The following is a 12,945-nucleotide window of genomic DNA, read 5'->3' as shown; positions in this document are numbered from 1 at the left end:
GTCGTCCGCATCGAGGAGCCTGTCGTCATCACGGAGGACGACGAGATCACCGGGGCAGAGAGCAACCAGTAAGGTAGGAGACCTTTCTGCTTTCTCCGAATTCACCATGTCGGTGTAGTGTTTATGTGCTAGAAACGATAGCGCGGAAAACGGAGATGGCTGCTGTACGGTATGATCGGGAGGGTAGGATGCGATGCATTGAGCAGGAGGAGGCTGAACAGCTAAGTGAAATTGAAAATTTGAAACTGCAAATTGAGCTGGAAACGAGAAAATTGGCACAAATGCAGATGAAATTAAGGCAGGAGACGAAAGTCGATAGCGAGGCCTTATTCGCAGCAGTTCAATGTTTTAACTGCATGAAATTTGGGCATTCGATGATTGAGTGTTCGAAAAAGCAAGAACAAGATATTCCCGCGGTGAGGAGAGAGGTGTGCGAGCTAGTAGCTCAGGTGGAGGTACCGGCGCCTGATAAACCAAGTTCCCAGTCGGAGATGGCTGTTGATAAGGTCAGTCAATCAGATAGGGTAGACGATCTGGCATGCCGCAACTTGGAATCCGAAGGTCAAAATTCTGAAGCCTGTGTGGATTCAGGGACCGAAATTACAAAATGGCAGTGTGCGGCTCTCCAAAGAGCACAAGCTGATCTAACGTTGTGTGCCGTGCCAGAACAGATCGCTGAAGGCATAGAGGCGTTAGTCACACCTGTGAAGCATTCGCTGTCAGAGCGAGCACATATAGAGCAGACCAAAGAGGGGCAGGAGTGTACTTCTCGTGAACAAGCGTTCAGCGTTGCCCAAGAGCAGGTCGACGCTAGCTCTGAGGCAGCGGGAACGCGCGAGGAAGATATAAATCAGGATCTGATAGCGGGCACACTCCTTGCAGGTGATGGTAAGCAAGCTGCCAAAAATGAGTTGGTTAGCAAGCTGGAGCTGACACTGTGCGCAGTGACAGCAGAAGTAGCTGCAGGTGTAGGGAAGTTGATAACACTTGAGACGCCCGCGCTGCTAGAGCAGCCAGAAAAGGTGCAGCTGCAGGAAGAAAATGAGAAAGCTGATGTCAAAGAGCATTTCAAAATTCCGCGTGAATCCGTTAGTGACAAACCTGAGGCTTCAGTAGAGCTTCAAGCAGATTCGGAAGCTGCAAATGTATCTGCGGCAGATTGGGAGTTAACAGCGACAGCTGCAAAGAGTTTCACAGCAGGTAGGGAACTCGGAGATCCGGAAACTGCATTCATCCCTGTAAGTCTAAACATGAAGCATGATACCTCATTACCAGAAGTGCGGAACCAAGCTGGTCAAGGTAACTGTGGGGCAATAATGCTTGAGGAGATGGTTTTTCTTCATGAGAACATCGGCTGCAAGCTCAGCAAAGAGCTAGCCTCACCTGAAACCCGATGTGAAGCTGCATGCGAAGTAGCAGATCTGAGAACTAACTTTAGTGCGAGATTCAGAGAACGGGAGAATGCAGACGCGATGACAGCAGCAATCTTTGTAGAGTTCAGGGAGCTGGTAAGCTCTGTCGATTTTGAGCAAGCTGACGATGTAGACACGATAACGGCGGTAGCCTTCACAACCGGCTCCGTGCCGGATAAATTGGAATTTTGGTCCAATCTTGTGGACAAAGTTGAAAGGAAACATGTTCTTTTTCGAGATGTAGGTGGCTAGACATCATTCTGCCAATTTAGTGCACCGATCTGACATGGTGGATTCTGGAATGTGCAGATTGGTGTCCTAACCTTGTGGGTGCGGATTGAATTAACCGCAATGTGCGCGCGTGTGTGCGTGTTTGTGGTCTGATTGAACAGCTGAGCATACATGTGCGCGCGTGTGTGAATTTTGTTCCGGGAAACTGTGGCTGGACTTTAATGCCACACTGACAGCAAGTGTCCGCGTGACATTCTTGGTTGGGAGGTGTGGAGTTCGCTGACCATTCCGCGAACTCGTTGGTCTTGTGTTCTCAAGGAAAGCCGCTCCAGTGGGGTCGGAAGTCCCCAACAAAGGGGCCCGTCCCGTCCCTGCCTCCCCTTCGTGCGGTGGACGTCCTCGTTTACGCCGCGCCGTCACGGGGATGACCCGCCGGCAAAAACGCTAATGTACAGCTGTCGACATGTGGTTGTTAAGGGGCTGACGAGGTTTCGGGGGCGCACGAGATACGGCTGAGTATTAGCCGAGTGACCGGAAACCCACGATTCCTCTAACGACTGTCTACTTCCCTTAACGACTGTGTTCTCTTTGTTGCAGTCAACAACCTGAGTCATCGCCTCGTCGGCACATGATTCTAGCGTCTGTGGTGCCGTGGGTGGCGTGGGAAACGGAAGTCGCATTTGTGTTGTTTGTCTATTTGATTGCAACCTCTCCTTTCCCAAATGTTTAATCAGTACTTTTTCCCCAATCTCTTCTCAGTGGACGGACCTTGTTTTCCTTTCTCTAACCACTGATTGGCGAGATGGGTCGTTTGTTATCTTATTGGTTGCCGTCCCCGCTAAGGGCGGAGACAGAGGGTTTAAAACCAAGCGCTCTGGGTTGAGCGGGGGCTGAATTCGTCTGATCCACGATTTAGTCATGTAGATAGTTTTCTCCTTGCTTTGTTTCTTCTCGTTTTTTTACCTATGCTGTAAATAAATAGTTAACCTTCTCCTTTCCTTGAGTAATGTGAATGTTTGCGAGTAGAACCACCGGGTCATCAAGAAACCCCGATTTCATCATCAAGTAGTTTCCTCTCATCGCCACCGAAAGGGGAAACTCAACTGCGAGGGAATCGTTTCACCTCCACTACTTGTAATATGGAACGTCTTGCAAAGCACTCCGTCGCGAGCAACCAGCGGTATAGTCGAGGCACAGACCACAGACAGTCGTCAGTCCAGAGCTATGTCTGATATATATATATATATATATATATATATATATATATATATATATATATATATATATATATACAGCAGACAAGGTAAAGGAGATGAGGGACTCGTTTTTGACAAACTTATGAAGGGAGCCAACAGTGACCGAAACCAAGGTGCATAGGGGAATGTTTAATTTTTTTAATGTATAGTGCTAATCACAAGCTCAATAATACTTAGATTAATCTATCGCTTAAAGAAAATTACTTATAAAGTAGCAGAAAAAACAACCATGCCGCCGGTGGGATCCGAGCCCACTACCTCCGAATATCATTAAACATAAATACCCACGAGAGCAACAGATTGGACAGCCGTCGCCGTAGCTGATTTGGTAAGAGCACCGGACGCGATATTCGGAGGTCGTGGGGTCGGATCCCACCGGCGGCATGGTTGTTTTTCTGCTGCTTTATAAGTAATTTTCTTTAAGCGATATATTAATCTAAGTATTATTAACCCTGTGATTAGCACTACACATTAATATATATATATATATATCCACCGATGTTCGTGCTTTTCTGCTCGCGTTTTTCTTCATGTATATCGCAACTCGTAAAAAGAGGGCACTGCCGAATAGCCATTATTAACGTTTCGGCCGGGATCCGGAAACGTCAATACAGTGGTTTTCGCCAGTGCCTTATTCTTACAAGCGACGTACCCTGAAACCCAACGCCTTTTCATTTCGTATGCATATATATATATTTTTTCCCGTGAGTGTGAGCTTGAGTGCAAGCCAAAATAAAGTACAGGTGTTAGCCTATACTAGAGCCAGAAGGCTAATCCTGACCGCACTTTTACAATGCGTCTCTTGCTAGTATATATCAAATCTAGGGTACCCGCACTCCAGGAACCGCATATGGAGAATCGCATGTGCATTATTTGATTCGTGGCAATGAAAATATAGAAAGAGGCATCCGAATTCGGCCAGCTGTATACCATGCGCGATGGTGTCACAACAATGTCCTAGAAGTACAGTTCTATCTCATAACTGTCTGGACAAATGGCATGGTGCCAATTTATCACTGCATTGCGTGTCAACACTGTATTTTGCCTTCGCTTTTGCCGATGGCTGGCTTGATCCTTGCGCAAATTTTCTGCTCAAGATGAGCGATCGGCAAGACCGAGAGGGAATAAAGCAGCCTGATGACTGCAGCAAAGAAGAGTAAGGATGACAACGGTAGGAAACTGAATCAAGATGGCTTCCTTGATTCAGTTTCGAAAGACTGAACCTGCCACGAACTGTGCAAATAGAAAACGGTTGTGCCTTGCTGGCAGTGACGGCCAAGGTTGGCGTGTACTATTATTAATTTGAAGCGGCTTCCTCTTTGTAACCGGCTCCTTTGACTGAACTTCTCATTCTTCAGTGGCGCCCTTCGGGCCGCCGCGATCCCTGCTTGCATTTTCTTATGGCGGTGTACGTGTTCGGCGCTTACAGCTGGAGCAGGTCTCGCGGTTTTCAAGTGTTGAGACAGGCAGGTTGCCCTTTTACTGCTAAAGAAGTTCTGCTGTAAGTAATTGCCTTATTAACATTTGCGAAACGCATTACATATTCCATATCTAGGATGCTGTGAATTGATCAGCTCACAATTAGAAGCGCTCTATTGTTACGCCACCTACAGCTGGCAAAATCTAAAGTTTGCCAGAACCACCAAAACGGAAGAGGCTTAGAGTTCTAGATTTTATGCAATGAATGCTTTATTGAAAACAGTTCAGAACTGCACCTATAGAGTCATACTGGGAAATAGAGGGCAATTCATGGTCTAGCGGAAAATACATCGGTATGTTCAGAATATGACAGTAATTGATGTAAAAAGACTTCGTTTTCATTCAAATTTTTACATGATGTCTTGAAAATGTGCAAGTAAAAATAAAAAGGTTTTTATGTTGCAAGTAGCGCTGTAGTTTCTTGTTCTTTCCTTCCTGGAAAATATTCTGGAAGCCTATGTTACGGCAATTTTTATTAGGTTTCCCGCCTGTCTTCTCAACCTTCGTTCCTCTTTCAGGGTTAATAGCTGCAATAGCCCTTAAACAAAGGTCCACGAGCTATCACTAACAACAGGGCACAATAACTAAAAGCTTAATTTTTATAGTTGAAACACAAAATATATATGTTGTACACTTGCACAACTACTCCGACAAGGCTAAAACAAACTATCATGAGTTTAAAAAAAAATCAGGTCTCATGTATCATCTGCTACGTTCTGAGTGGTAAAAGCTAAGCACAGAAAACACTAATCTTACCTGTTCTTATCTGGAAATAAACATCTAGCCTTGTAAGGTGTCATTTTCCTGCTGATCTTGGGAAGCTCCTCATATAAGGATACAGCAGCAAGATTCGTTTTATTGAAAACAGTACATCAGCTTGAGTCGCAGGTACTGGTAGGCGGAAAGACCAGATGATGCTTCTACATCCTAATTGTTTACAAGGCGCTTGTCTTGGCCCAGTGTCCGGTCATACAGGTACCATCGGAAACAGAAGTCTCTACGACGCTAGCAAAGAAATTTCAGCGCCATGTTTCTCATGTATCACGTCGTCTTACTACCACATATTAAAGAACTCTAGAGCGACTTTCATCTCAACTAGTGAGGCTTAGATCCTGTGGATAATAATGAAGCTGTTGGCTTTGATCATACCCCATGCGTCCTAGGAACCCATAGCCCCTACAGTACATGTGGTCATGTGAATCAGGAGCATTGAATGGTAAAACAAGTTGAAACGTGCTTTATCAAAACGTTAGGTACTTTCTTCCTTACCTCCTCCTACAACAGTTTCCCAAAACAGAACGCACCCCTCTCCTATAAAAAAAAATTAAAACCTGAATGCCGTACCGAGATTTCGTCACCTTAATTAAGTGTGTTTGGGATATGCAACGGATAAAGAGTGGGACAGACACTTTTTCTAGAAACACCCATGGATATTTTGTATACAGGGTGATTTTTGTCACTTTTTCGGACTGATTTTGAGTAATTATTTACGTCAGTGTGGTTTTCTGAGCTGGATTGTACAGCAAGCCAGACATTAGGTAGCTCAAATGTTTCAGTACTTCCTTTGTTAACTAACTTGATACTGGCGCAAATTTTCAACTCAAGATGAGCGATCGGCAAGAACGAGAGTGAATAAAGCAGCCTGATGACTGCAGCAGGGAGGAGTAAGGATGACAACGGCAGGAAACTGAATCAAGATGGCTTCCTTGCTTCAGTTTCGAAAGACTGAACCTGCCACGAACTGTGCAAATAGAAAACGAATGTGCCTTGCTGGCAGTGACGGTCAACGTTGGCGTGCACTTTTATTAATTTGAAGCGACTTCCTCTTTGTAACCGACCCCTCTGAACTTCTGTCTTCAGTGGCGCCCTTTGGGCCGCCGCGATCCCTGCTTGCATTTTCTTATGGCGGTGTACGTGTTCGGCGCTAGCAGCTGGAGCAGGTCTCGCGGTTTTCAATTGTTGAGGACAGGCAGGTTGCCCTTTTACTGCTATAGAAGTTCTGCTGTAAGTAATTGTCCTATTAAGATTTGCGAAACGCATTACATACTCCATACCTAGGATGCTGTGAATTGATCAGCTCACAATTAGAAGCGCTCTACATGTTACGCCACCTACAGCTCGCAAAATCTAAAGGTTGCCAGAACCATCAAAACGGAAGAGGCTTAGAGTTCTAGATTTTATGCAATGAATGCTTTATTGAAAACAGTTCAGAACTGCACCTATATAGTCATACTGGGAAATAGAGGGCAATTCATGGTCTAGCGGAAAATGTATGCGTATGTTCAGAAAAAGACAGTAATCGACGCAAAAACACTTCGTTTTCATTCAAATTTTTACATGGTGTCTAGAAAATGTGTGAATTAAAAAAGATAGGCCTTTGTGTTGTAAGGAGCGCTGTAGTTTTTTGTTCTTTCCTTCCTGTAAAATGTCCTGGAAGCCTATATTCCGGCAATTTTTATCAGGCTTCCCGCCTGTTTTCTCGACCTTCATACCACTTTCTTTAAGGGTTAATAGCTGTATAGCCCTGAAATAAAGATCCACGAGCAATGACTAGAAACCAGGCACAATAACTAAAAGCTTAATTTTTATAGTTGAAAGACAGAAATATATATGTTGTACACTTGAAAAACCACTACGACAAGGCTAAAACAAACAATGAGTTAAAAAAATCAGCTCTCATGTACCATCCGCTACGTTCTGAGTGGTAAAAGCTAAGCACAAAGAACACTAATCTTGCCTGTTCTCACCCAGAAATAAAATTCTAGCCTTGCGAGGTGTCACTTTCCTGCTGAAACCTTCTTGGCAAGCTCCTCATAAGGATACAGCAGCAAGATTCCTTTTATTGAAAACCGTACATCAGCATGAGTCGCAGGTACTGATAGGCGGAAAGAGTATATGATGCTTCGACATCCTAATTGTTTACAAGGCGCATGTGCTGGCGGAGTGTCCGGTCATACAGGTACCATCGTAAACAGAAGTTTCTACGACGCTAGTAAAGCCATTTAAGCGCCATGTTTCTCAGTTATCACGTCATTTTACTACCACATATTCAAGAACTTGAGATCGACTTTCATCTCAACAAGCGAGGATTAGATCAAGAGAGTAATAATGAAGCTGTTGGCTTTGTTCGTAGCTCGTGCGTCCTAGGAACCCGTAGCCCCTACAGTGCATGTGACCATGTGAATTAGGATTGAATGATAAGACAAGGTCAAACGTGCTTTATCAAAACGTTAGGTACTTTCTGCCTTACCTCCTCCTACAACGGTTTCCCAAGGCAGAACGCACCCCTCTCCAATAAAAAGACAAAGCCTGAATGCCGTACCGAGATTTCGTTACCATAATTAAGTGTGGTTGTGAAATGCAACGAAAAAAGAGCGGGACAATACATTTTTCCCACCCATTGATAATTTGTATACGGGGTGAGTTTTGTCACTTTTTCAGACATTGATTTCCAGTAATTGTTTGCGTTGGTGTGGTCTTCTAAGCTGGTCTGTACAGCAAGGCAGTCATTGTGTACTTCAAATGTTTCAGTACTGCATTGGTTAACGTTGACAAACTTTTCTATTTTTGATCTTAGAGGCATGGTTTAATGGAAAAATTGATGACCGTGAACTTAGAATGTCCTGTCTTTAAATATTCTCAATCAGGAGTATCGCTCGAGATATCGACCGTCAATTATACGCACGTGAAATTTCGTTGAGTCGGCTTCACAAGCATTGCATATTTATAAAAAATCCCTACTTGCACTTCTAATTCATGCATCAAATAGAGGCGCAGTTAGTGCATTTGACATACGTCACTTGCAGCTACGGCGGCCTCCGCGGCGGCAAGGAAATCGCGCGTCACCACTCGTCCTGTTGCTTTTAATTACATGTCAAAGTTGCATCTTCACCATGGACAGTTTGAGGAGCGTAGGCAGCTTGAAACAACGACGTGGAGGATGAAATTTACACACGGCTCGGGCTTTCCCGCCATTTTGTGAGATGCGAGCTTTATGCCCATGCCTGAAGATTTCGCTACAGTAATCCACCTCCATCGACACGCAACATCTACAATACCGTTTAGAGACCACCTCAGGCGATGCCAAGCAATGCTGTCTGTATCATGCGGCAGTGAATGTATTTTCACTCACCTGTCCAAATAAAGCGAACCAAAAGACGCAGCAAGAAATGCACGGCTCTTCATGCGGCAGCCATCTTGCTAAGTGCAGCTCCGCATCAAAAGCAGCACCACAGAGCAGTAGTTGTGCGAAAAAATTTAGCGCTACACTTTACTTTACTGCACTCTAGGCTTTAAAAATAAACGGACGTTTTTAACGTTTTTCAGGCGCGTTAACGTTGCTTATTTGTGACCAGAAATGCACGGGACAAGACTGTGGCGGTCACAAACAGAAAATGTCTGTTTTTTTTTTTTTTGCTTGATCACGTTTCTGTTATTTCCAGTAACATACTTTATCTCCTCGGCAACAATAAATTTCCGCAAAAATGCCTGTAATGTTACACACTTTTTTACAGTGTACGTCCTTTTTGCTGGTTTTATGCTGTAAATGTAGTTTAATTTTCAAGATGTTTTCGTTCGGACTAGGTCGTTATTTTACAAAGAAACACATGGTGTTACACAGTAGGAAAATATGCCCATAATTTATTGTGTCATAGCGCGGTAAATATCCCGCACTTGAAATCGAAAAAAAGAAACGGCGTAGCGCAAAGTGATTATTGAGCTTCTGGCAGTTTTTTACAAGAGTGAAAGAAGTACTTACAACAGCAATGTCATCAGAAGGTACCTAGCTTTTGAAAGTTTCGTGAACAGTTCTTGAAGTTACTGCATTACAAAAATGACAGTCTATTTGCGTAGTTAGGCCATATGCGGATTAGGTGCGGTAGGTGTGACCTTTGTCTAGCAATGTTTGGCTTGCTTTTCCTTTGTTTATTGTAGGCCGGTTGCTTGGCTGCACTTGCTTGGCTTGTCTTCGCTGCGCTGCTGTCGGCTCACGTGAGCCTCGCGGCGGCTGGCACGTGTCTCGTGCTCGTGCCGGTACATTCCTGGCTGGGATACACCTGTCCGGATGGCATCTCAACATTCATGACACTGCTATGTGACTGAAGTGAAATCTCAAGTGTAGGGAGAATCGCATGAGCATTATTTGATTCGTGGCAATGAAAATATAGACAGAGGCATCCGAATTCGGCCAGCTGTATGCCATGCGCGATGGTGTCACAAGAATGTCCTAGATGTACAATTCTATCTCATAACTGTGTGCACGAATGGCAAGGTGCCAATTTATTCCTGCAGAGCATGTAACTACAGTATTTTGCATTTACATTTGCCGATAGCTAACTTGATACTGGCGCAAATTTTCAACTCAAGATGAGCGATCTGCAAGACCGAGAGTGAATAAAGCAGCCTGATGACTGCAGCTCGGTGGAGCAAGGATGACAACGGCAGGAAACTGAATCAAGATGGCTTCCTTGCTTCAGTTTCGAAAGACTGAACGTGCCACGAACTGTGCAAATAGAAAACGAATGTGCCTTGCTGGCAGTGACGGTCAACGTTGGCGTGTACTATTATTAATTTGAAGCGACTTCATCTTTGTAACCGACCCCTCTGAACTTCTCAGTCTTCAGTGGCGCCCTTTGCGCCGCCGCGATCCCTGCTTGCATTTTCTTATGGCGGTGTACGTGTTCGGCGCTTACAGCTGGAGCAGGTCTCCCGGTTTTCAAGTGTTGAGACCGGCAGGTTGCCCTTTTACAGCTATAGAAGTTCTGCTGTAAGTAATTGTCCTATTAACATTTGCGAAGCGCATTACATACTCCAAACCTAGGATGCTGTGAATTGATCAGCTCACAATTAGAAGCGCTCCACTTGTTACGCCCCCTAAAGCTGTCAAAATCTAAAGTTTGCCAGAAGCATAGACGCGGAAGAGTTCTAGATTTTATGCAATGAATGCTTTATTGAAAACTGTCCAGAACTGAACCTATAGAGTCATGCTGGGAAATAGAGGGCAAGTCATGGTCCAGCTGAAAATGTATGCGTATGCTCAGAAAAAGACAGTAATCAACGTAAAAAGACTTCGTTTTCATTCAAATTTTTACATGGTGTCTTGAAAATGTGTGAATAAAAAGAAATAGGCCTTTGTTTTGCATTGCAAGTAGCGCTGTATTTTTTTGTTCTTTCCTTCCTTAATAATGTCCTGGAAGCCTATATTACGGCAATTTTTATTAGGCTTCCCACCTGTCTTCTCAACCTTCGTTCATGTTTCTTTCAATATTAATAGCTGCAATAGCCCTGAAACAAAGATCCACGAGCAATGACTAACAACCAGGCACAATAACTAAGAGCTTAATTTTTTTAGTTGAAAGACAGAAATATATATGTTGTACACTTGCACAACTACTCCGACAAGGCTAAAACAAACTAAGATGAGTTAAAAAATTCAGCTCTCATGTACCATCCGCTACGTTCTGAGTGGTAAAAGCTAAGCATAAAAAACACTAATCTTGCCTGTTCTCACCCAGAAATAAAATTCTAGCCTTGCGAGGTGTCACTTTCCTGCTGAAACCTTCTTGGCAAGCTCCTCATAAGGATACAGCAGCAAGATTCCTTTTATTGAAAACCGTACATCAGCATGAGTCGCAGGTACTGATAGGCGGAAAGAGTATATGATGCTTCGGCATCCTAATTGTTTACAAGGCGCATGTGCTGGCGGAGTGTCCGGCCATACAGGTGCCATCGAAAACAGAAGTTTCTACGACGCTAGTAAAGCCATTTAAGCGCCATGTTTCTCAGTTATCACGTCATTTTACTACGACATATTCAAGAACTTGAGATCGACTTTCATCTCAACAAGCGAGGATTAGATCAAGAGAGTAATAATGAAGCTGTTGGCTTTGTTCGTAGCTCATGCGTCCTAGGAACCCGTAGCCCCTACAGTACTTGTGGCCATGTGAATTAGGATTGAATAATAAGACAAGTTGAAACGTGCTTTATCAAAACGTTAGGTACTTTCTGCCTTACCTCCTCCTACAAAGGTTTCCCAAGGCAGAACGCACCCCTCTCCAATAAAAAGACAAAGCCTGAATGCCGTACCGAGATTTCGTTACCTTAATTAAGTGTGGTTGTGAAATGCAACGAAAAAAGAACGGGACAGATACATTATTCCCACCCATTGATATTTTGTATACGGGGTGATTTTTGTCACTTTTTCATTCATTGATTTCCAGTAATTTTTTGCGTTGGTGCGGTCTTCTAAGCTGGACTGTACAGCAAGGCAGTCATTGTGTACTTCAAATGTTTCAGTACTGCATTTGTTAACTTTGACAAACTTTTCTATTTTTGATCTTAGAGGCAAGGTTTAATGTAAAAATTGATGACCGTGAACTTAGAATGTTATGTCTTTAAATATTCTCAATCGGGAGTATCGCTCGAGATATCGACCGTCAAATATAGGCAAGCGAAAGCTCGTTGAGTCGGTTTCACAAGCATTGCATATTTGTAAAAAATCCCTTCTTGCACTTCTAATTTATGCATCAAATAGAGGCGCAGTTAGTGCATTTGACATACGTCACTTACAGCTACGGCGGCCTCCGTGGCGGCAAGGTAATCGCGCGTCACCGCTCGTCCTGTTGGTTTTCATTACATGTCAAAGTTGCATCTTCACCATAAACAGTTTGAGGAGCGTAGGCAGCTTGAAACAACGAGGTGGAGGATGAAATTTACACACGGCTCGGGCTTTCCCGCCGTTTTGTGAGATGCGAGCTTTATGCCCATGCCTGAAGATTTCGCTACAGTAATCCACCTCCATCGACACGCAACATCTACAATACCGTTTAGAGACCACCTCGGGCGATGCCAAGCAATGCTGTCTGTATCATGCGGCACAGAATGTATTTTCACTCACCTGACCGAATAAAGCAAACCAATCGACGCAGCAAGAAATCCGCGGCTCTTCATGCGGCAGCTATCTTGCGAAGTGCAGCTCCGCATCAAAAGCAGCGCCACAGAGTACTAGTTGTGCGGAAAATTTAGCGCTACGCTTCAGTTTACTACACTCTACGCTTAAAAAATAAACTGAAATTTTAAAGGTTTTTCAGGCGCATTATTCGTTGCTTATTCATTAGTAGAAATGCACGGTACTAGACCACGGTGGCACAAACAGAAAATCTCTTTTTTTTTTCTTGATCACGTTTCTGTTATTTCCAGTAACAGATTCCATCTCCGCGGCAACAATAAATTTCAGCAAAAACGCCTTTAATTTTGCCCAATTTTTTTACAATGTACGTTCTTTTGCTGGTTTTATTGCAATAAACTAATGTATTTGTCAACATGTCTTAGTTGGAACTAGGTCGTTATTTTACCAAGAAACACATGGTGTTACACAGAAGGAAAATATGCCCATAGTTCATTGAGGAATAGCGCTGGAAATATTCCGCATGTGAAATCGAGAAAAAGAGACGGCGTAGCGCAAAGTGACTATTGAGCTTCTGGCAGTTTTTTACAAGAGTGAAAGAATTACTTACAACAGCAATGTCATCAAAAAGGTACCTAGCTTTTGAAAGTTTCGTGAACAG

The sequence above is a fragment of the Amblyomma americanum genome, chromosome 7 (assembly GCF_052857255.1).
Source record: "Amblyomma americanum isolate KBUSLIRL-KWMA chromosome 7, ASM5285725v1, whole genome shotgun sequence".
Classification (NCBI taxonomy): domain Eukaryota; kingdom Metazoa; phylum Arthropoda; class Arachnida; order Ixodida; family Ixodidae; genus Amblyomma; species Amblyomma americanum.
Note: the sequence above shows the minus strand (reverse complement) of the source record.